At 41.8% G+C, this 22,591-nt stretch overlaps 1 long non-coding RNA gene across 2 annotated transcripts; it reads left to right on the top strand.

Moving 5' to 3' along the window:
- The first annotated feature begins 8,424 nt into the window (after positions 1 to 8,424).
- LOC149916881 (uncharacterized) lies at positions 8,425 to 21,809 on the top strand. 2 transcript variants are annotated; one of them, XR_016468970.1, is made up of 3 exons: positions 8,425 to 8,534; positions 12,088 to 12,281; positions 21,679 to 21,809. It is a non-coding gene; the product is annotated as an uncharacterized LOC149916881 (long non-coding RNA). The 2 variants fall into 2 exon arrangements; XR_016468971.1 differs by lacking the exon at positions 21,679 to 21,809 and adding an exon at positions 10,155 to 10,234 and having other exon boundaries at positions 12,088 to 13,155.
- The last annotated feature ends 782 nt before the right edge of the window (positions 21,810 to 22,591 follow it).

Raw genomic sequence — 22,591 nt, forward strand, 5'->3', positions numbered from 1 at the left:
TCACAGATGTAAGTGCGCATTTCATCTTGCTGAAAAAAGTGCAGTTAAGTATCTTCCATTTTTGGTATTTTATTTTTTCTGTAGCTGTCTACAGCTGCAAGAGGCAGATACGACTCTTGCTGTTCTTCATCATCTCTAAGTATTTAAGCACCACTATCAATCTGACTCAGCTTTTATGTGAAAAGAGCAAAAGGGATATTTTGACAATCTGACTGCTAAGCAATGACAATGTCTGCTTCAATCCTTTAAAAAAAGAATAGGACATTCATCAAAACAAAGTTTACATACGAAGATTTGCACATTCTAATCTCAGCCAGCCACATCCTGATCCTGCAGTAGATGTCGTTTCCTGGCCCTGAAATCAAAGAAATTGGTCTATTGTAATTAGGTACAATTAGGAAGAGTGGTTGATCTTGATGGTCTTGGTGGTCAGCAGTGAAAGCCTTCCATCCTTATTCTCCTATTCCATGTGAAAGTCTGGGTGGTCACCAACAGGACTGAGGTGTTTGGATGTCACCTGAATATTTTCATTTGTATCATTCTTTTGAAATTGCAGAGTAGTGGCAGTGGCTCAATGTCCGGATGGAGATCAGTATCAAGTGGTATCTCTCAGGGGTCAGTACTGGGACCAGTGCTCTTCAACATCTTCATTAATGACATTAACAGTGAGATTGAGCACACCGCACCCTCAGCAGGTTTGTGGATGATGCCAAGCTGTGTGGTGTGGTGGATACACCTGAGGGATGGGATGTCGTCTAGACAGACCTAGACAGGCTCAAGAAGTGGGCCCAGATGAACAACGTGAGGTTCAGTGAATCTAAGAACAGGGTCTTGCACGTGGGTTGTAGCAACCCCTGCTATCTGCACAAGCTGGAGGATGTAAGGATGGAGCACAGCCCTGCCAAAAAGAACTGGGGAACACTTACAGATTGCAAGCTGGACATGAGCCAGCAATGTGCCCTCACAGCCCAGAAAGCAACAGTATCCTGGGCTGCATGAAAAGAAGTGTGGCCAGCAGATTGAGGGAGCTGATCCTGCTCCTCTACCCTGCACTGGTGAGTACCTGTAGTACTTGGAGTACTGTATGCAGATGTGGAGTCCTCAGTGCAGGAGAGATGTGGACCTGTTGGAATGCTTCCAGAGAAGGACCACAGAAATGATCCAAAGGATGGAACACCTTCCCTGTGAGGACAGACTGAAAGATGGGGCTTTTCAGCCTGGAGAAGAGAAGGCTCCAGGGAGACCTGAGAGTGGTTGTTCAGTATCTAAAGGGGAGATGTAAGAAGGAAGGGAACAGACTATTTAGCAGGACCTGTTGTGATAGGACAAGGGGAAATGGTTTCAAACTGAAAGAGGAAAGATTTACATTGGATATAAGAAGTTTTTTACAGATGAGTGGTGAGGCACTGGAGTAGAGGTGCTGAATGCCCTGTCTAGGTGGCACCTAGAGTGGTGGTGGATGCCCTGTCCCTGGAGAAATTCAAGACTCTGACCAACTTGATCTAGCTGTAGGTGTCTCTGTTCATTGCAGAGGTGTTGGACTAGATGACCTTAAAAGTTCCCTTCTAACTCCAAAGATTCTGTGTTTCTGTGATTCTATGAAATCAGCAAATCCATAATATTTAAACCAGTGTGCATTCTTGCCATCATATTTGATAAGCAAAATATTCTCATACATTCTCTTTCTCCAGTAATATATTTGCTAATGTCTTCCATGTGGTTTATTTGCAATCATGCTTAAACTGCACAAGAAAGAGCTGTGGACAAAATATGTGTTTTCCAACACTGTGTCCCACAAGGGAAAGCCTGGGAGATCCTTTCCAAACAGCAGCATGGAGAGCAGGGCCAGAAAATGGCGTTCAGGTTCCTTCTAGCTGAGAGCAAGGCTTATCCTCTCTGACTCCTTAGTTCTTGTCTGCCAGAGTAATCCTACACAGAAATGTTTTATTCCAGAAGCTGTTCATGCATTTAATGAGAGGCAACCACAGTCCCAGTAGCCAGGGCTGCCTTTCTTAAGGTGATACCCTGGCAAATTTCCCACGGTAGTTCAGTAGCATGGCTATTTCTTTTCTAAATTTACAAGCAATCTCCTGTTACATAGTGGGGCCAGCTTCTGGGATATCAAGTGGTTTTTCAGGTGTTGTATTACAGTGGGCTGGAAGCTTTTATTCACCAGGCTGTGCATGTAACTGGTGTATGTTCAAATGACTGTGTCTCCAGTGTTTCTTTCTGCTCTAATTCATTGCTTTGCATCTTCCACAGCCCCTGTCTCTACTTCAAGTTTCCATCTATTAAAAAAAAAAAAATGTTTGGGGAGAGTAATGCTTAGGTCAAAAAAGTGACATCCCACTTAATTACAAGTCCCACGAGCTCCTCAGAGGGACAGAAGGTTTTAAAACCACATTCACATCCAAGTTTCAATTTCTGACAATGAAACTCAAAGTGGAAATGTTGTTCACAGGACCGCATCAGTGACTGGTCCAGGGTGATGAAGAGATTCTGACACTAAAAAGCTCAGGAATGTTCTTGTGTTGTTAGTATCTGTCTAACTGCTCAGTTGAATTAAACAAAACATCTGAAAATTATCAGTCCCTTCCATAAACGTCACTGTTTCACAAAAGAAGATACTGACTAACCAAAGATTATAGTATATACACATGTGTTTTATCTCTGCAAGATGTTTTCAAGAGGTTGAATAAGCCAGTCTATGTGTTGACGTGAACTGTAAGCAGAAGATCAGCTTGAAATATTAGGCCAATAATACGGATAATATACATCCAGTTGCACTGCAATCTATCTCACAAGGTGACTTGGGTCATGATTTTGCCAACTGAAGCTAAAGTACACCATCTGGGATAATCCCACATTTCACATGTTCTCAACATGTTTTCTCAACCCTTTGGAGTTCTCTTGTAACCCCAAACTTTGAGAAAACTGTACCACTACCACCTGTGAGAGGAAGACATGAGCTGGGCTTTGACCCATCATGGTCATTCCAGAGCTAACTTAGGGTCAAGAAGAGCTGTGCAAAGAAAAGTTCTCCCTAGAGCTAATTGGGTGCCAGAGATTCCTCTCCTGTAAGTGTCCGTTTTCTATCACAATGTGATTTGTATTTACCAAGTCATTATTTAGATGAAGACAATTTGCTTCAAAGGACAGCTGTTTTGAGACATAAGGCTCTCATTCCACAGGTTCTGTTATCTGTTCCTGTCCAACTGCTTTTGTTCTGTGACAATCACGTAGGATGAATACTGTGCCCCAACACTATTTTCATTCTGGTTTACAAGAAAGATCAGATAAATCAGCATAGACTGGACTTCATCCTTGGGAACTCTTGAAGATAAGGCTAATTGTACATTACTTTTTTTTTCTTTCTTTCTTTTTTCATGAGTTCATGACAGCAGGCCTGTGAAATAGTTCATGATTTGGCATCCACTTTCAGTGTATCTGTGGTACAGAGAAAAATGAAGTGTTATACCCATGACCTCTAACATGGTAGATAATTCAGATAAAACTTGTAGTGAACAGAAAAATCTCATTTGTCATCATTCTGGCACTGACTCCATAGCAGCAGAGAGGCTGATGGGTACAACATGAACACATTTAAAATCTAATAAATTGCAGCAAGGAAATAGTTGAGTCATAAGTAATTCCCTCCCTCTCCTCCCATCTACCTCCCATTCCAGACTTTATTTCTAAAGAATACCCTGTTAAAGTGATGTTCAGCAGCCAGCTGTGGAAGGGACTTCTAGTACAACCAGAAAAGCAGTGGGCATTGCAGTATCTTTCTTTGAGTTGCTATTCAGGCTACTCTTGTTTTCTAGAAAAGCTCACTACAGAAGAGGACAAGGTATTTTTGACAAAACTATAGGCTATTTGCAGCCACTTAGCAGTCATTGGTCTGCAATCAACACTAAGCTGATTGAATTAAAGGTGTGATTATTCTCTTAATAGATTTAGTGCAAGGCTTGTGTGCACAGTTTTGAATGAATACATTTCTGGTGCTATCTATTTAAAATGGTTAGGGAAAAGGCTTAAGACCACTGAAAGTAATTTTTCATTTAACTAAATATGTATTATCTGCGGTTTTCTGCTCATTTAATAATTCAGCATGAGAACTCAAATGAAATCTCATGTGATTTCTGTGTGGACAGGTTTCATTAAGGGCAAGGGAAGAGCATTAGCTTCTGGATATTTCACAAAAACCATTTTTCTTTTGATGTCCCCACATGTTAAAGTTTTGGAAAACACAAGGCTTTTTTTTTTTTTTTTTTTTTTTTTTTTTTTGTTAGCATGTTCAGACTAAAATATTCTGATTATATCATTTAAATACACTTCCCCTTCTGCTGAGATTTCTGCCTGGTATGGTTTGGGATGCACACAACCAGATCAGCCCCTGGGAAAGTTGCTCTGCAGGGACTCCATAAGCTGCTCCAGGTTTTCAGTAAGAACTTTTCATGGACTGTTTGTACAGATAAGTGTTTGATAGTTAAACTGTTTTACACTAATGGAGTGGGAAGCAAAGCAGTCCTTACAACTCCCTGGTACTGCCAGCAAGTCCAGATGGAACAACATGGAAAAGGAGTGAGGAAGGAGCTTCTTAATTCAGCTTTGGAGGTGAAGCTACAGATTGAATCTCATCAATTTTAAAACTCAGTGGAGTGAAAAATGCCAGTTACGTTACTGCAGAACCAGGAGGTGTTGGTCAGTGTCAAATTTTTTTATGTACAGACTGAACACAGACCCTGATCAGCCACTTCTTTTCAGGAAGCTCAGTGATGCCTAAGTAAACCAGACAGACATGAGTGTGAAAGGGAAATGGATCTGTCCAAAGCCACAGAAATCTGTTTAGAACCCTGCCACCAAATTCCCACTCATTGGAACAGCCCCTAGGATTACCCTCTCATTCTCAACCAGCATGAAACAGTACACAGCTTTTTGTCACCTGTTGTAGGCAGATGAGGAAAAGGAATAAGCAAACCAATGATTCCTCTGTATTAGAATTGTCCTGAGACAAAAATAACAAGTGTGTGCTATTTAAATCGATGCGTTTCAGCACTGGTGTCATTCACAGATTCCAGGGACCATTTTCCTTCAGACACAGTAAAATTTGGAGTTCTGTATGGGCAAGAAGCAGGTATCAATGCCATTGTTAAAATAAGACTGTGATAGGTATTAATTGAAAGAGGATCCAGCTAACCTGATGTTCTGCATCAGATGCTAATGAAGCCCAATCTGTGATAGCAGTGGTGAAGGAGAAGAAGGGAGACACCTAAGCTTGCTGTTACTCAAAATTAATGGCAGTGCAGAAGAAAATGCTAGCATGAACAATTCTTTCCCTTGCAAACCCTTTGAGTGGAAGTCACATTTTGGTTGAGGGCTGCAGATGAATTTGTCCAGTTACTTCCTGAACCTGTCAGAGTCCCTCTGCTCTGGTGTGGGCTTTTGTCCTGTTCCCTGCTGGCTGGGGATGGGTTTTCTGCTGCTACACCACTCTGCTTTTCTACAGTCACACAAAGCCTCTTTTCCCAGAGCTGCCAGAGTCGCATTAGCTTCAGAAGGAAAAAGCACTTTTTAAAAGGGAGAAGCAAGGGTGAGAAACGTGAACCGGAGAAGCACTGAGATGATTTAACAACCAGCAGCTTTTTCCTATTTGGTGTCTGAAAATTTTAGGAGTAGATGAAAACCACAGCATGCAGGTGATCAAATGGAGTACTTTGCCTTCTAAATCAGTGAAGGGAAAAGAGACTAGCTGGCATTTGTCACGCCCACCAATTTGGTTGGAGTGGAATTCAAACCACGCTGCTGGAGATATTAGACAATTTTCTTTCATCTGGTTGTGAGTCGTGTCACATGGTCACCATATGTGTTGTTCCCTGGCACGCACACACACACCTCTCACTCGTCACAGCTGTCAAAACAAACATCAGCTGCCTTTCTTCAATCCGGGAGAGTTTCAGCTCTGGAAGCAATGGAGACTCGAAGGCTTTTCTAACAGGATTTCACATTGCAGATTATCTTTAATCCAATTCATATCTAACTGATACGGTTCTTGGAAGCCTGTGACCCATCTGCAGAGTCTGCTAGATGGAAACTTCTGTCAGCTGGGCTGAAACCGCTTTCTCTGCTGGGCTGTAATAACAAGGAAAATCCTGTAATGATCTTCCTCAACCATTCAAGGGCTTTGTTGTGGTCATGAACACATCTGAATTTACAGCAGGAGTATTAGCTTGTATACAAAGAATAGATTTTTCTTGACCTCTCGAAGGCTTGCAAATTAAACTGGGCTCTTCTCAGTTCTTCTGAAAGTGAATGGTGGAAAAATACATTTTTTTTGTTTTTAATGTTGTTCTTAACCTTAGGATTGCACCAAAGATACAGAAAGCTTAAAGCAAAATGTCCTGTTACAATGAAAACAACAACAACAAACAAACAAACAAACAAAACCCCAAACCAAAAACAACAACAAAAAGATCTTCCTAATTCTGTGAAAAAAAAAAAAAAAAACAAATCCAGAAACTTTTCTAATCCCTTGGGACAGAGCAGCCTGGCACACGTTGCTGTCGTACCCCAAGAATTTTAGGAAAGGAAGCAGTGCTGCAGGACAGCACTGGCAGAATGGCTGGGATGCTGGAAGATGCTATTCTGATTCAAGCCTCTTTAGGACATAAAATGCAATAAATGTGGTGGGTTGTTTTATTTTTTTGTTTTTTTGAGGTAACAGCCAAATATCTCAAGAAGAAACCTGACCCACAAAGTAAAAATACTCTGGCTGGAAGTTTCCAGGCATGTTGCAGTCAAGTCAGGGGGAGTAGCCTGGGCTGATGGACGAGGTAAGATGCTGCTGGGCAGAAACAAAAGTGATTTGTGCTTTACTGTGGTGGCAACAGCAGCTCTTTTTCTAGTCCTCGCACACTGGCTGAGTTCAGGGGGAGGGTTTCTTTGGGTTTTTCTCATTCCTTACTGGTGTTTCCAGGCGCATTACAAGATTCCTCCTACCTACAGTGGCCCTGTGAGCAAACCCACAGCTGTTTCAGGAGAGCCTGGGGGAAGGGAGATTTAAGCAGTGCCAGTAAATGACATGTTCTCCCTACCAGCACCCCTCCTTTCTAGCAGGACACTCAGGGGGGAAATGGGGAAGATAGCAGGGTTTGTCCTGAGATCCTGCAGGCTTTTTCAGATCCAATTAAGTCCAGAATTTTCCACCCAGTTTTTCCTGTTTCATTTAATCTTGTCTGTTCCCTTCTTAAACACAGACCCCATGAAAATACCAACTGCTTCCAACTGCTCCTTGTTCCTCTCTAGGCATGTTTTCATGCCTCTCTTATCACAAAGACTTCTGGTGGTAAAGATGACTCTTGCCTGTTGGTCTACTGTGCTGTTCATTCTCTTCATCTTTTCAAGGGGGTACATGAAATGAGAGCAGTGGACAGCTTGTTTTGATAAGGTTTTAACATGCAAGTGACATATATGGTTTGTGTGTTTGGGAGGGTGCATGTGCATGTGCTGACCTAAATTTGTTTGAGAAGAGGCCCTCAGTTCAAAAAAACCCAAAGCTGCTGACCTCTCAGAAATAGCGTGTAATCAATGGATTTCCTTCAGGCTCAGAAAAGATGAGGAGTAGATGGTCCTATGAAGCTCTTTTCTTGATGGCAGGGCTGAACTCATGCTCCTAGATTTTGCATTACAACTGTAATTTCTCTAGAAGTGGTGCTTACAAACCCAAGACAAGCTCTAGGCTGTACTGGGTAAGGTTCTGTACAAACCTATCCCAAGAGGAGGTAACTGTGCCCAAATGAGCTGGAAAAATGGTAGCAATGTGTGCTCTTTAATAGCTCATTGTTTGTTCACTTCAGAGATTCTTATGTGAGCCACAATCATATTTCTGTTGAGAACTTACTTCCCATTTTGAGTGAAATAAGATAACAGTGGGTAAAAATGCAGATTTTCAAAATGAAAATATTTAGAAAAAAATTGCTCTGATACAGGAAAACAAAGCAAAAAACTGGAAAATCATAACAATTGTGAGTTAAGGAGAAAATAAGGGTATAACTTTAATTCAGTTGTTCATTACAGAATGGTGCTAACAATTTACAAATTTCGGTTTCAAGAGAAACTCTTCTTGGTGTTATTATGCACAACATACTTAATCTCAGTGACTGTGGGAGCCTTTCATAGAGTAAAAGTTTCCCCTCTGGAGTAAATCACAGACAAGGTAGGCAATTACATTTATACAGGAGGAGCAGAAGCTCAGACATTAAAGATGAGACATCTGAAAGTGCTCAAACAATGCCCTCTTTGAGACATTCTTTGACACCATCAGAGCTAGGACAAGTAACATACCCTTTGAAGATCCCACTTAAAAAGCTTTTCAAAATCTGTCAGTAATCTGAACCTCTTCTGCCCCATCTCAGACCACAGAACCCACCCATTTCCACTCCAGCAGTCAGCAATGTAGAGTCACTTTCTCTCTCCATCTGCACGGCTGTGACCCAGAGCACTATGGTTGGTGTGTAATCCCACTAACAAGCCCAGTAAGTGTTTCTTTTAGAGCAAGGTTTAGGATTCTGGGCTCAGTCCGGAGACATCTTGTTCCTTTCACTGCAAGCAGGGCGAGAGTCCAGGGTGGAGGCTGGAAGACTGCAGAGATGAGTGTGGCTGATACAGAGGCTGCTGGCTGGCAGCTGTTCAGAACCAACATCGTTGGCTTTTGTGTAATTACGCCTTTGTTCCAGGGATGTCTCCCATCCGGAATGGCAGGGGAAGCCTTTTTCCCCCCCCCCACTGCCTCCCTCCCCCAGCCCATCCCCGGGTTCCAAATTCTTTGGTTGCTAAAGTGGTGCAGGTATGCGTGTGTGTGCGTATTCCTGTGCTAACAGATATGTTGGGAAAGGAACCTCCTGTTTAAGTTAAAATGCAACCAAGAGAGGCTTCTTGCAAGATCACATATGTTTTCCTTAAGATAAGGCTTTAGAGTGATAGTATTATTCCCCAAAAAGATTTTTCAGCTCCCATGACACCTGAAGCAAACAAACGTCTCGTAGCCCAGCACTGATAGATGCAACATTAATAGCAATTTGATAGCCTCTCCAAGGCTAAAAAGAAAGAGCTTTCTCATGCTGTACCAGGGGACTTGTGATGAGGGAGTTTTGTTCTTCCAGCCCTGGATTTTGTGATGCGCTCTTCCATTAGTATAACATTGCTGGTCAGGAGGAGTTGCACCATTGAGAATATGAAGAAAAATGAAGCTTTCTGTTGTGCTGGAGGAATGGAAGATGAAAAATCTTTCCTGGAAGAATTGCAAATCTCCTTCATTCACAGAGAAATCACTTCCATGTCAGCTTTCTGCTCCTGTTCCCCTCATTGAATGATAGTGTTTCCCTATGTCTATTGATCTCATGTCTTCATCTCAGCCTCTCACTGTTTCATGCTCCCAGGCTTGGCTTGTTGTTCTTCAGTGGGAGGAGTATATTGGGCATAGATTCTTCTCCAGACTCAGCACAAATCACTACTGCATTTATAGATGCATTCTCATGTCATTTCATATATTTCCTTCTATAGATAATGTGTTTGAAAATGGTTTTCAGCTCCAGAACAGTGCTTGTGTGCCCCGCTCCCTAGACTGCTCTTGTTCCTATCACCACGATGAATTTATTTTCTGCTTCCCTGAGTTTTACATTACCTAAAGTCTCTCCCTGTGACCCCTTTTTATTGTCGTGAGACACAAAGGATCCATGCAGGACGAGTACCCTCAGACAGCCCCAACACTGCAGGGTCTTTCAAACACCGTTCCTGGGAGAAGCAGTACCTCTCTGCAGAGGTGAAATGCTACTGCCCAACTCACTTGGGTCCATCTCTTGCTCTTAGCCTCCTTTACCACTCAGCTGCAAGAACGTCCTTTCCCGCAGCCTCCTTCCAGCTTTCTGCTTTCCTTCTAACTCGGAGATCTCTCCCCCACCCCGTGCTTAATAGCTGGGGGAGAACACAGTGACTTTTCATGTAAATCTGCAGGCCTCTTAAGGTTCAAGACAATTTACATAACAGAGGCCATGCACCTTAAAGCCATACCAGTCCCTCCAGAGGGGCTCCCGGAGGAAGTTACTCATTCTGCGGTTCAGTCGGTTTGCCCAATGATTTCACGTTTCAATCCACAGTTTGCTAACCTCTCCTTTGGAAATGCTGATGAAGATGTCGTGAGGTTCAGCTGAAGGTTTCTGAATTGCAGCCTCTGCAGGTGACTTTTACTTTTCATTCCGTTTGGCCGTTTCTTTTCCCTCGGGGCTGTGCTCTTCTCCCTCCCACCAGCCAGTTGTGCAGCACAGGCTGCAGCTCCTTGTGGCTTCCTCTGCGCGGTGGCTGGATGCAAAGCCGAGGTGCAGAGAGCCCGTCCTCAGTACAGCTGCAGTGCCACCGAACGAGGGCTGATAAAATCACTGCTTTGTTCTCCCTGGGACCCCTAAGCACAGTGTTTCGGGGAAGAGGTCCTGGAGGTGTCTTTTACCAGGGAGCAAAGAAACTTAAATAAAAGAGCACTGGAAACCTCTGCCTGAAACTGCAATTCAGACTTGCTTTCCCCCCTTCTACTTTGGAGGCAATTAAACATTTTCTTGCTTGGTTTCCCGTTATTCACAATACTGGGGGAGAAGGAGAGAGCTGATAAGTTTTTATTCCCACCCCCTCCCCCAGTGTACAGACTATGACAAAGCTCATGGAACTGGATATCTAATTTCCTCAGAGTAGGTAACACATGCAGACCTGTTGACTTGCACTCAACTCTACAGACTTCTCAAATCTCACCAGTTCTTAGCAGATATTCAGTTCTGCTCCTTCTTTCATATACAGTTCCTTTCCCTTCAGATGACTTTTTAAAAAAAATCATACAAAAGCTGATTTCAGTAACTTAATTTAGTACGTTTCACCTGAAAAATCTTGCAACAGAGTTCAACATTCAAGTCTCCGCTGATAGCGTGCATGTTAGATCTAACAGAAAGTCTACCAGAAACTCAACTCCTAGTGATACTAAACATTCTAGGGGTGCAATATGAGATTAACTAATGGTTTTGACAGTAGCCAGCTCATAGCTAAGCTCTGGAACACCTTGCTGGGACAAGTTATGTTTGTCAGACAACTACAGAGGTTCAAAGAACAGCTGGACAAGTTCATGGGGGAAAAGCTATCAAGAGCTGTTAAATACAAAGCCAGTAAGTTTGGCTCAGGAAGTTTTTGGAGGATGGGGATTTCCCAAAGAAGCTTTGCTATCTATTTTCTCGGTTTTAGTTTTTTGTTTTTGTTTTTGTTTTTTTCTCCAAGATGTCCTTTGTTCCCATTTGTCCTCTCCTTAGAAGTGTCATCAGCCCATCCCTAAAAAAACTTAAGAGCAATACCTGACAAAGAGGTTCTAAAGAAGGTAATGAGTTAAAACCAAGCAAATACAGAGATAACAAATGAAAGAAAGGAGCAAAATGCAAAGTTTATTGAAAACCTAGGACCGAGGATGCAGAGGGTAAACTACAGTGTAAGTGGCACCGGGCATTTCCTGAAGATGTCCAAGCAGCCACTGCATCCACCCAGGAGATGAGCAGGACTCAGAAGAAGGCACTAAGCTAACAGGGCAGCTCTTGTCAACTCCATCCTGCTGAACTTATATTCTGAACAGTTCACGAGACTCCAAGCTCCAAACTTATTTTACTGGAGAGAAAATGTAGCTGCTGGATATTATGTTTGAATAACCTATTTCAACCTGATGACTCATAGGTTGCTTTTCTTTTTCCTTCTGTTTTTCCTAGAAAACCAGCTTTGTGGAAAACGTCTTTTCATCTGACACCAGTTCAAGCATAATTCAATTTTAGTTTTGTTAAGACTGACCTCATCTCATGCTTGTCCAGCAACTAGCTGATTTAAAGCCCCATTATCCTGAACACATTTGTATGTGATATGCACTAAAGACACCTCTTAGCTTAGAGCAGAAACTTCATAAATGGCAAGAAAAGCCTGTAGGCTTCCAGGGAGCCATTTTCACAAGAGCTGTTTCCTTTAAACTTATTATCTGCGTAATGTCTTTTTTTTTATTATTTTTTTTATCTGTAGGTCTGTCTGCTTAGTTTGAAAACATAGCCCTGAATGTAGGTCTTTATGTGGTCCTTTTGATGTGTGCTGGTGACCTGTGAGCCTCACCTCTTGCAAATGAAGGCGTCTCTGCACCTGTGTGCCTGGCAGAAGCACTAGACCCTGCAAATGCAGCTGTTTTAACCAAGCATTGGTTCAGTGGTGTAACTTCACAGGTTGGTAGGGCATTGACTAAGCTGAAGAGGACCCAAGACATACTGAAAAGATGGGAGAAGGACATAGATTTGTTTCTCACACCCAAAGAACCTGCTCCTCCAAAGGTGTGAGAGCAGTGGAGAATACAATTGGAAGGCAGTCATTTGAAGGCAGCTGTGGTGGGAAGAAAAGGGTGTGGTGGGACTGGATAAATCAGAAAAGCAAACCCACTTGCTTTCTCTATTCAGTTATGTTTTAAGGGTCTGCAGCTGAGCAAAAAGGAGAAAAGTCCAATTTGAAGCCAAAGCAGAAAAGTAGAATTAAGTGGAAGGTTTAATTTCTTTTGAGGATTATCTGGTTGGAGTGGTTCCCGACACAGAGCCTCTGCAGAGAGTTCAGTGGGGACAAGTCCCATGAGCCATAAACCTACATTTTGTATGACTGTAAAGCATCGCTGAGTGCATGGAAAGCATGCTGCAGGAAGTTGTCCACACAATAATATTTGCTTCCTGTCTGAGCATCTAAGCACACATCACAAGAATGCCGTGCCAGTTGCCTACTTGCTGTAAGAATAGGATTACCATGCTGCTTCCCACTGTCCTCAGCCAACCCTCAAAACAAAAAAAGGTTGAGCTCTATTGGAGGGGACAAGAAGAGACAGCTTGAATGGAAAAGAAATCAAGGAAGCCAAATAAAAAATGGAGAGGTTTGGAAATGCAGCCAAGTTCCAGAGAAATCCCTGGCAGAGGATTTAGGACAGACTCTATTGGAAGGTTTTGAACATCCTGAAGTTGAAGAGTCTGAAAAAGTAATCCAGAATATGCTCATGCAGAGGAAGGTGGCAAAAATGAAGGTTGCATCATTCTGTAATTAACTAATTAAAGAGCTTTCAAATGACTGTGGCCTTCGTTTCACTTCCAGACCCAAAGGAGAGATTGACCCTAAATATATTTGAAGTTTATGTAATGGGGAGACTCTCTGCCCTGTCAATCCTATGATCTGGAAACTTCAATTTTGGATGAGGGCAGAAAAGATCAGCCCAATGCCCTGGAAGTCTCCCCTATCAGATGGAGCAGAATCAACCACAATCCTGGGAGAATAAAAATTCTGTGGCAAGGACCTCTGAGAAGATCTTGGAATTGAATCCCAGGGACTTTTGCCCATCGTCCTTAGACAAAATAGTTCTGTTGGATGGCTCCGCATTTAATTGCTGAGGAAACCTGATCAGAGCAGAAAAGAGATTCCCAGCCTCTGGCTAAGCTGTTGGCTTTACTCAGTGGTTTCTATCAGCCCTGTGCTTCTCAAAAAGTTCCTTTCAGGTGCATCTTTCCTGAAAGATTAAATACTTCTGTGCAGATTACAGTGCTGGGGATTAATTGCCCCCTGAGGCTGAAAAGCCAATCTCTTAGGCCATGTACACAGGATACAAAATGTGGATAAAACAGGAAGTGGAGAGGTTTTGTCACACAAAACACTTGGAAAACATATTATTTAAGGATAATCTAATCACAAAAAGAAATAGAGGAATATGGAGCAAGAAAAGAAAAAGGAGGAATACAGAGCAAAGTCTGTCCTAGGCAGTGAGAAATATTCAGTCCTAGAAAGGCTCCCAAATGCAGTTGCTACTGGAATCTGGGGCTCAGTCCAATTCCACTAAAGCTGATGAAAAACTTGTGAAGTTTGCATCCTCCATGCTGCAAGAAGCTAGGAGAGATTTGAAAGATGTGAGGAAAGGGGAAGTAAAAGTTGTTGAGAATAAGAGAAAAGCCTGAACTGAGAAATTCACAGAAGCAAGCAGATTTCAAACCCAGAGAGACTTGGAGGGTCTGGGATTGAGGATACTAGTTTGGGCAGTTACCAAGAGAGAGGAACTGCCTCAATATTTGGATCATAATCTAGCTTCCAAGTCTGGTGTTCCTGCCATCCCTTTCCCAAATGTATTTGGGTTTACTGGGTGCTACTCCTAGATCTTATCTGTTTAACTAGCTACATCCATGTTTGTGTAACGATTAGTCTATGCAGCTCTTTGTGTAGTATTTCAGTCTTGGTACAGAAGCCCTGTGTCATTGGGGCAGCTGGTGGTATGGGACAGCCCAAGCTACTGTTTCCCTTGTTGGTTGTGGAAATGAGCTTCAACTGTAGGACAGAGATCTATGGGCTGTGAGATGGGAGCAAATGTGTTAGATGAAATCTAGAGTTCACTCACAGATTAAATAAGCCATTGTGATGATATACCATGGCTTGTGGTTATGGCAGACAGCACACTTCTCGCATGATGGTGAGTCATGCAGTGGGTTTGTTTTCTTCCTGTTCGTTTACTTCTTGTTTGTTGCTGCCCGTGGGTCAGTAGTGAAATGAGCTTCTTAGTGTGATCTTCCCAAAGTCCACTAAAATGCTTCCTCCAGAGCGAGCTGATTTGAAACAATTGGAGCTGAAAGAGAAGGAAATGTCCTATTTGGATTTTTTGTGGTGAAGAATGTGGATTTGGTGACACCAAACTCTAAATTTATTTCAGTCTGGGTATGTAAGGGAAAACAATGAGAATTCAAAGCAGATCATTTTGGTGTTTTCCAAATGAAATGCTTGAGTTTTCCCATGTAAGGAGACTTTTCGTGTCACTGAGTATGCTTTGTTTCTTGTTTGAATTCTTGAAATGGAAAAGAAAAAAATTCTGCTGATTCTTTTCTGCATTTCATCAGGTACTTGTGAAAGAAATTTCAGATCAAGCCAACATTTTATTTTATAATTTAATTTGGAAATGGCAGCAAATAGGTATTTCACTTATCATCCCAGCAGATTTGAATTCAAGCGTAGCACCTCCTGGAGCTCCCAGTCCTCATCCTAGGATCCTCTGGCCCCGGCCCATTGCCAGGCAGGGCAGTGAGCACCTGGCCAGAGCACTGAAAAGTGAGTGTCTGGTGCCCTCTATGGGTGTATTCCGCAGATGGGCCTGAGTCTGTCCACAGGCTTCGTGCCTGAAAACCAGATTTCTGAGGGCGTGAAATCAGCAGATTTTCCTTTTGACCAAGACAAATTCGACGCATAACTTGAAAGCAGGAGCAATATATATATGTTGGAAGAGAATAGCTGAAATTAAAGAATCAAGCAAAATCCTTTCCTTAAATCCTAGTGAGGTCTAACACGGCATGAATGTGAAGGATTATTCCCAGGGAAATGAGGCTGTGGAGTCTTGCTAAGGGCCTTTCCTTTAAATTAGATGTGTCCTGCACCTGAAGGAACAAACTTTCTAAATCTGCATACTTAAGCTAGCTTAGTTTAATCCACTGGAGTACAAATAGTGATAAAGCTGACAGCCTCTGCCCAGATGCAGGCTCTCTTATTTAGCAGCCAGAATCTCTACCTGAGAAACAGATGACCAGCCTCACAAGATGCTCCCACCAGGAAGTTTGGGAGCAGCCCCATTTTCAATGAAACACTGAAGTCTGAGGGGGCTTAGAGGTAGGGTGTATTGAGGGACTTCTGGGTTTTTTTTGCAAACCAATTTATAAATGTGCCAGAAATAACATGGAGTTCTGCCTAGGATGAGAGCAATTTTTGGTACTGAGACTTCCCATCTAGTGCTGATAAAACAAACTCTACTTAACTTTCCCTGCCTCCCTACACTGATGTGGCTTATTATAAAGTTCATCCCTCCCACCCTTTCTTTCTCATTTCTTGCTTCCAGTGAATATGAAATTGGCATGGGAAACTAAATTGATAGATGCAGAAACTGAAGGTCTCTATGCTCAGATCTGCCAAAGCCTAAATAGCAAAGAAGTCTAAAATCTTATCCTTCAGCTTTGGAATTGTGTACAGAAAAGTCTCTCAGTGGGGATTTAAGACCTGTACATCCCACTGCTACCCAGCCCTTATGGGCTGTGGGGTGATCAGGCTCTGCAAAACGTGGTTTATGATAGGGGAGAGAACAGGCTGCCAAAGGCTGAGTATGACCAGGGTAAGACTGCAATGGCTATGGGATCAGCATCCCTGGAAAGCATGGGTCCCACAGTGGCTACTGCTTCCCAAGTGAGTTGCAACAAACCTGATTGGTGCTCCCTGACTCTCAGAGCAGAGAAACCCAAATCCCCAAACTCTTGACAGCATCTAAGTTCTGTCAGCATGTGGCAATCTCATTGCATTTCTGTGGCCACAGCCCATCTCCATGTTGTCAGCAGCAGCTTCCTATCATCCCGTACTTTGCCAGCACCGGTCCTGAATGGAAGAGATTGTGTATTCACCTAGAATTGAAATTTTGTTCTTTGACAGAAAGCAAGAGAAATACATATAGAGTCAAACTTACAGGGCCTGATTGATTGGGAAAGAGAAGGAAGGAAAAAAAATTCTTAGGTGCGGTTTGCCTTGTAAAGTATGTGTTTCCCTGCTGGTAAGGTATGTATATGAGTTCCCCTCCAATTCAAAGCAAGCTCTGTTCATCTCTTAAGCTCCTGTGTTGCCAGGATGGGCACTTTACGAGGGAGCAATCCATTCTGGGAGTCGAGCAAGGAAGAGTGAGTCTGTAATGTGCAGCTGACCAGAGACGTTTTCCTGCCACGGGTTATTGGGTCAGATGGTGTGGATTAATGCAAGTTTTCTTCAGCAGTGCAGAGATCTTAATGCCAAAAATGGTTTGCAAATGATTTAATTGAAACTCTTGTATGCCACTGGCAGATGGACCCCACCTTGTCCTGACCCGAATCATATGAGAATTCACCACTTCCCCTTGTAGTTTGTCCTAAAATTAATCATCTCCTCCACTCAAAATGTGTCTTTTATTCTCAGTTTCTGGCTCTGCCTTTCAGGCACAGACTGTAACTATACTTTCCTGCTGGCTGAAAGAGTCCTTTCAACTGTGGTGCTTTCACTGGCTGCAGATATTCTTATTTCATCTGATCAACCTGTCTCTGTCCTTTTTGATAACCATTCAGGCTCTAGGTATATTGTTAAGAAGTATTTTCTCTATCCCTTCTGCTTTTCCTCCCAAAGTATTTCCAAACGTCAGCATCTGTTTCAATGATTCGGTCTAGATCTGGTTTTACTGAACTAAGGCTGTACAAGGAGAGAAAACCAGTTGCCTACTCTTGTCTTCTCTGTTGATCTGGTCAAGGATAAGCCATATATTTAGTTCCTTTGCATTTTATCAGTGTACCATCTAGAGTCTTCTGCAGATCTCAAATAACTAAGTTTTGCCTGAAATGTGTTTCTGTTGATACATGATAAAGCCAGTTTATATGTGGAATGTTGCATTGCATATAGTATATAATTACCTGGATTCTATGTATTCCATTTAACAAAGAGCTGTCCAGCTGATACCAGGTCTGCATATTGAACTCTATTTTCAATAAAACTTTCCTGACTGGCATTAGTTATATTTTCTGCCATCCATTTTTGCTTTGCCTTTCAGCAGAATCATCTATCAATTTTTCCATTATTTTGCTTTGCTGCTTTCAGGTTTGTAGGATGAAAATCGGCTGAGTGAAAATGTATTTTCTTTCTGAAACTCACTCAGTATTTACTATGTGTAATTTCTCTTGAATTTCTCAGCTTTTCAGGACCTTCTAATAATCCAATGACATTTGGCTAAGTGTTTGAAAGCTCACACATCCCCTTAGACCACACTGTGTAAGGTGAAACATCCTTCTCCAATTGCTGTCCTCCTTTCTAAGAATTCCAAATCCAGAGCTAAACTACTTACTGAATATTTCTTCTTTTTCAGTCATGTCTTATCAGCAATTTTACACTCTCAGTTAGGTAACAGGCAGTTGTAATTGTTAGAATTTTTGCTGTTACATTCTTGCTTAAGAACTTGTCTTTGACTTTCCCTCTGCCAACAGTAATTTTCCTGATTTCTTTTGCTCCCTTTCAGCTACCTGCAGTTCATAGCTTCTAACTGATACTTACTGCTATCTTCTTTAAAAGCTGGTTTCATGCAGATTTTTCTATTACTGTATCTGAGTTCAGCTCTTAGCCAAAGTTGTCCTTGTTCCTTGATTGGGAAATTAGTGGTTTAATAAAATATAAATAAATAAAGAGGAGGAGGTGGTCAATGATGCAAAAGTTGGCTGAAACAGTGATCCCCTTTAAAAATAAATCCTATTCCAAGAAAAATATGCAAAGTTAGGTCAGAAAGACCAAGCCTCAATAACTGCATTAGGGGCAAACATTCAAGATAAGAAGTAATTATGCATCCAAGGATATTTAGGGAATAGCTTAATAAACGTAAATGTAGTGAAACAGCAGAGTAGGTCAACATGTCTTTAATCTCAGAAAAAAATGTGTAGATGTTGCAATTGGTTTTCAAGTAACCTGTTCTGGGGCTGCTGTACCTGAAGTGGAGCATCTTATCTCACTGGATTTTTACTTCTATTTTAATTATGAAAATAAGCAGTATGAGTTTGTCAGCCTTGCTTAGCAAACTTCTTTTCTTAAACAGGACTACTTGGCTTTTAGATAAATAAATAATCACAGTGTCTTGCAGTGAAACCTACTTAGCTAATCAATGCAGAGCTGGCCTGGAGAGGAATACTGTTGCTAAGCTGAAAATACTGCCTTTAAGCAGCATTAAACAAAGAGGTTTAAGCTGTAGGTATGTTTTTGTTTGGTGAGTCATTGAAGAGAACAATATTGAACTTCTTAGCCTACAGAGCTGATTTTAAATGAAACCAAACAGATTTTCAGGAACGTTCTTGGTCATGAGTCTGCTGACATTCTTTAACTGGGAGATTGGACAAAAGCTGATAAAAATGAAGGTGGGATACTAAAAAGAAAGGTAACACAAGAGGGAGAGAAAGCAAGCCAGAACGTTGTGGAGAAAATAAATCTGAAACCTATCTATTTACTAGGAAAAGGAAGCTTATGCAGCAAGGGTGTTAGGAACATAGCACATAAAATGATTCAATGAGTTACAAAACCCCTCTACAACTGAAGTTTTGAGTCCGCATATGCAAAAAGCATCATCTTACAGAGCAAGGAAGTAATAGCTCCTCTGTTGTGGCTATACCTGGCATGTGAGGCCAAACACTGAATTCCTAATATTGACAAATTGGAGACGGTTCAGAGAAGAGTAAGAAAAAAATAATAGAGATTAAAGGAACTAACTTTGTTGTTCTACATGACTAATAGCCCGTGCTGAGTCCAGCTGAGTTACTGTGCATTTGCATTAGAGCGAGTGAGACCAGAGTCTGGGGCTCTCCTCTCTGCATGAGTCTTCTTTACTTCCAAGCTCGGAAGATATTTGTAACTCTATTTGGGCTCTTCCTATCTGCACTGGGCCAGTGTTTCAGGCAGTGAAAATCCAGGCCGTTTCCCTTGGCCAGCAGTGCTGAGAAACTTCCACAAAACCAGCTACCCATGGGAAAAGAGCCGCTCGCCTTGCACAGACTGAGTGTATCCCTGGCCAATGCAAGACACATTCAGACTTTTCAGTGAGTGTTAAATCAACTTGCAGAGGACCACATATGCCTACTTTGTCCCTTGTCCTCACATTCCCACATCAGAAAGGCTCTGTAGGAGCTGACCAATTCCACACAAATTTTTGATCTTGCTAAAACTAATAGGATTCAATATCTGATTGTTGAGACAGCACAGTTTGGAGGAACAGTAAGATTTCACCACATCTAGTGTAGTTTGTACTCAATGAAGAAGTACCCTCGTATAGCTCTTACTATACAAGCCATGGCAGTGCAATAACCCATTCAAGGAGGAAAATGGTCCTCAATGTTCAAATGCCCATATCTCACAGAAGCATGGTGTGCTTGAGAGTATGCCACAGCATTATGGAAATATGGGCAAAAAAGACTGTTCTGCAGAAAAGCATCAGGGTGGTGTGATGCATTCGACGGATGGCATTTTTTAAAAAATAAGAGTGTCAGAATTATGTGTCAGCTTATAAACTGCATGATAAGAATACTGAGTTGCCAGGAAAAGTCAATGGATCTGTTCCATCTGCTTCTGTAAACTGGTTTCCACCACAGTGGTGTGCACTCACTTACTGTTTGGACTGCCTGGGCTTAAGAGGCTGTAGGCCACCAGCAAGGAAGAATCTCCTTTCTGTACAACATCTTTTAAGTACTGAGATGCCTACTGAGCAAGAAACAAGTCCCCCAAAATAGCATATATTGCAGATATCTGACTTCCTTGTACCTTTCCAGACTTTTCTATGTCTGCTTTCATATGTCACTGTTCACTCTGTACTGGGACAGCTTAGCTTGGAACAGCACAAGATGCCTTTTGTCCCAGCCAAGGTTGTCAGCTTTGTGTCCCATGGCTGATGGTCAGCCATAAGCAGGAGCTGACAGCATTTCTTTGGAGTCTTTTATCCCTGTGTCCTGTCAATGCGGGCCATCAGAAGTGGCTTTGAACTTGCTGGTAACTGACACGTGCCCCAGACTTTCTGAAGGGCACTGGAGGATTTGGCAATACTCCGAGATCTCATTTGTGGAGATCTCATCATGCCCTTCTGTGCCAGTGAAGACACAGTGTGTGAAGAATTGACTAGAACGCTTGCCATGGCAGCTATGAATTGTCCTATCTTTTCAGGCGTACAAAAGAGTAATGACGACTGTGTTGTAGACATTTGCTTTTGTGTGAAGTCGGATGTCGCCTTCATTCCAGACACACAGCATTCATTTCCCCAGGGCTCCCCAGCAATTGCTCAGCAGGCATGCTTTTCCAAGGCAACACATTGCCAAGGAAGCAGAGTTTCTTCACCAATGTCAGTACTGCTTTGTCCACTGCTTTTGTATGCTTGCTACCACAGCATTCCTATTTAACGTTGGCATTTGTCTTACTTAAGCAACTAGTAATGATCAGAATACTTTTGGGTATGTATGCAGCTGAGAAATTATTACTAGAAAACAGCAGGTTGCAGGCCAGCAGCTCTGGGATTTTTTGCCACGGAGAGCCTTGTGAGAATGGCTATAATGGATCAGACCACAGACCAAACCATATCAGCCGGGGATCTAGGCCAATTCTTTTCATCTTTAGTTATCACTTGTGTCCTTGAATGACTAGGTCAAACTCAAAGCATACATTTGTCAAGACAAAAACATGAACTTTCGTTTCACATCCTGCAGCGATGATGGATGGATCGATTCAGTACGTCTGTACAAGTGGTTTGAAGAGATACAGTACAACACAGGCAATATGAGAAATGGCATTTATCTCCAGATTCTATCAAATGGCAAAGTAGACATGCACGTATGGGGTGGGCACAGAAACAGAGTGTTCTAGTCTAACTGTACAATGTCTGTCAAGAATCCAGGTGTGAACTATGTAGCTCAGTGCGAGGTACATTAACTCTGTTCTTTGTTTGCATGATCACAGTGTAATTGTACTATGTATGTGTGCATGAGTACATATCTCTTTCTCTATTTTTCTACTAGAAAGAAAATTTAATCAATGCCTTCATCTTCTCCGTAGGCAGGATCCTCGTGATTTTCTCAGATGTCTTCTTCAGTCCTGAAGATTTTATTTGTTCACTCAGCTGGATTGCTCCTAGCAGTGCAACACTGGAAATTCGAGCTGTGCCATAGTAAGTGTATGATGTCACTTCTCTTCCCTGATTAAAGGAGTGTAATTCTCAAGATCTGATTTCTGGAGTGCCTAATACATTTAAAATTTACTTTTAGGGTCGAAGTCTTTGGTTTAAATTGATAAGGCTATGTAATCTTAAGTGTATCATTGACATCCAGGTTATACCAGATAAGTGTGGCATGGTCAACTAAAATAACAATGTTTAGGCCTCCTTTTAATCCACAACACTTGTTCAACATTTTGCTACGATTTTTTCAAAACCATATGGGTCTCATTTTCTTCTCACATATACTGCTTACGTACAGATGCAGCACTACTGAGTTCAATGGAATTATGTTTTGATTTAAACAGGTGTCAGTTCTCAGTCTAACATAGCACTTAAGCACATGCTTAACTTGAAAGAAGGAATGTATTAATACAACTTCTGATTCTGTTCTTGAAAATATTCACTATCTGCTTGAATGCTTACTAACATAAATACAGGAATCAAAATAATTACTTTGCTTCAGCCACTCAAGAGATCAAATAATGACTCTGAAATAGTTCTCCCTTATCTTTAAGGAAAACTTTAAAGCACAAAACAACAGTAATATTTGTGGTTAACGGAAACTGTTTTTATCAGATTCCTTTTTAAATTCCCTCTAGGGAGGAGAAAATTGAATAAACATGGACAATATTTTTGAATGCCATGTTTTACAATTTATGATCTTTTTGAAATGATATTTTGGTTTCCATTTTAATGAATCTTATAATCTTAAGAATCATGTTTCTCTCCCTCTCTGGCAAATCAGTTACGGTA

The sequence above is a fragment of the Phasianus colchicus genome, chromosome 9, assembly GCF_987193195.1.
Source record: "Phasianus colchicus chromosome 9, bPhaCol1.hap1.1, whole genome shotgun sequence".
NCBI classification, from domain to species: domain Eukaryota; kingdom Metazoa; phylum Chordata; class Aves; order Galliformes; family Phasianidae; genus Phasianus; species Phasianus colchicus.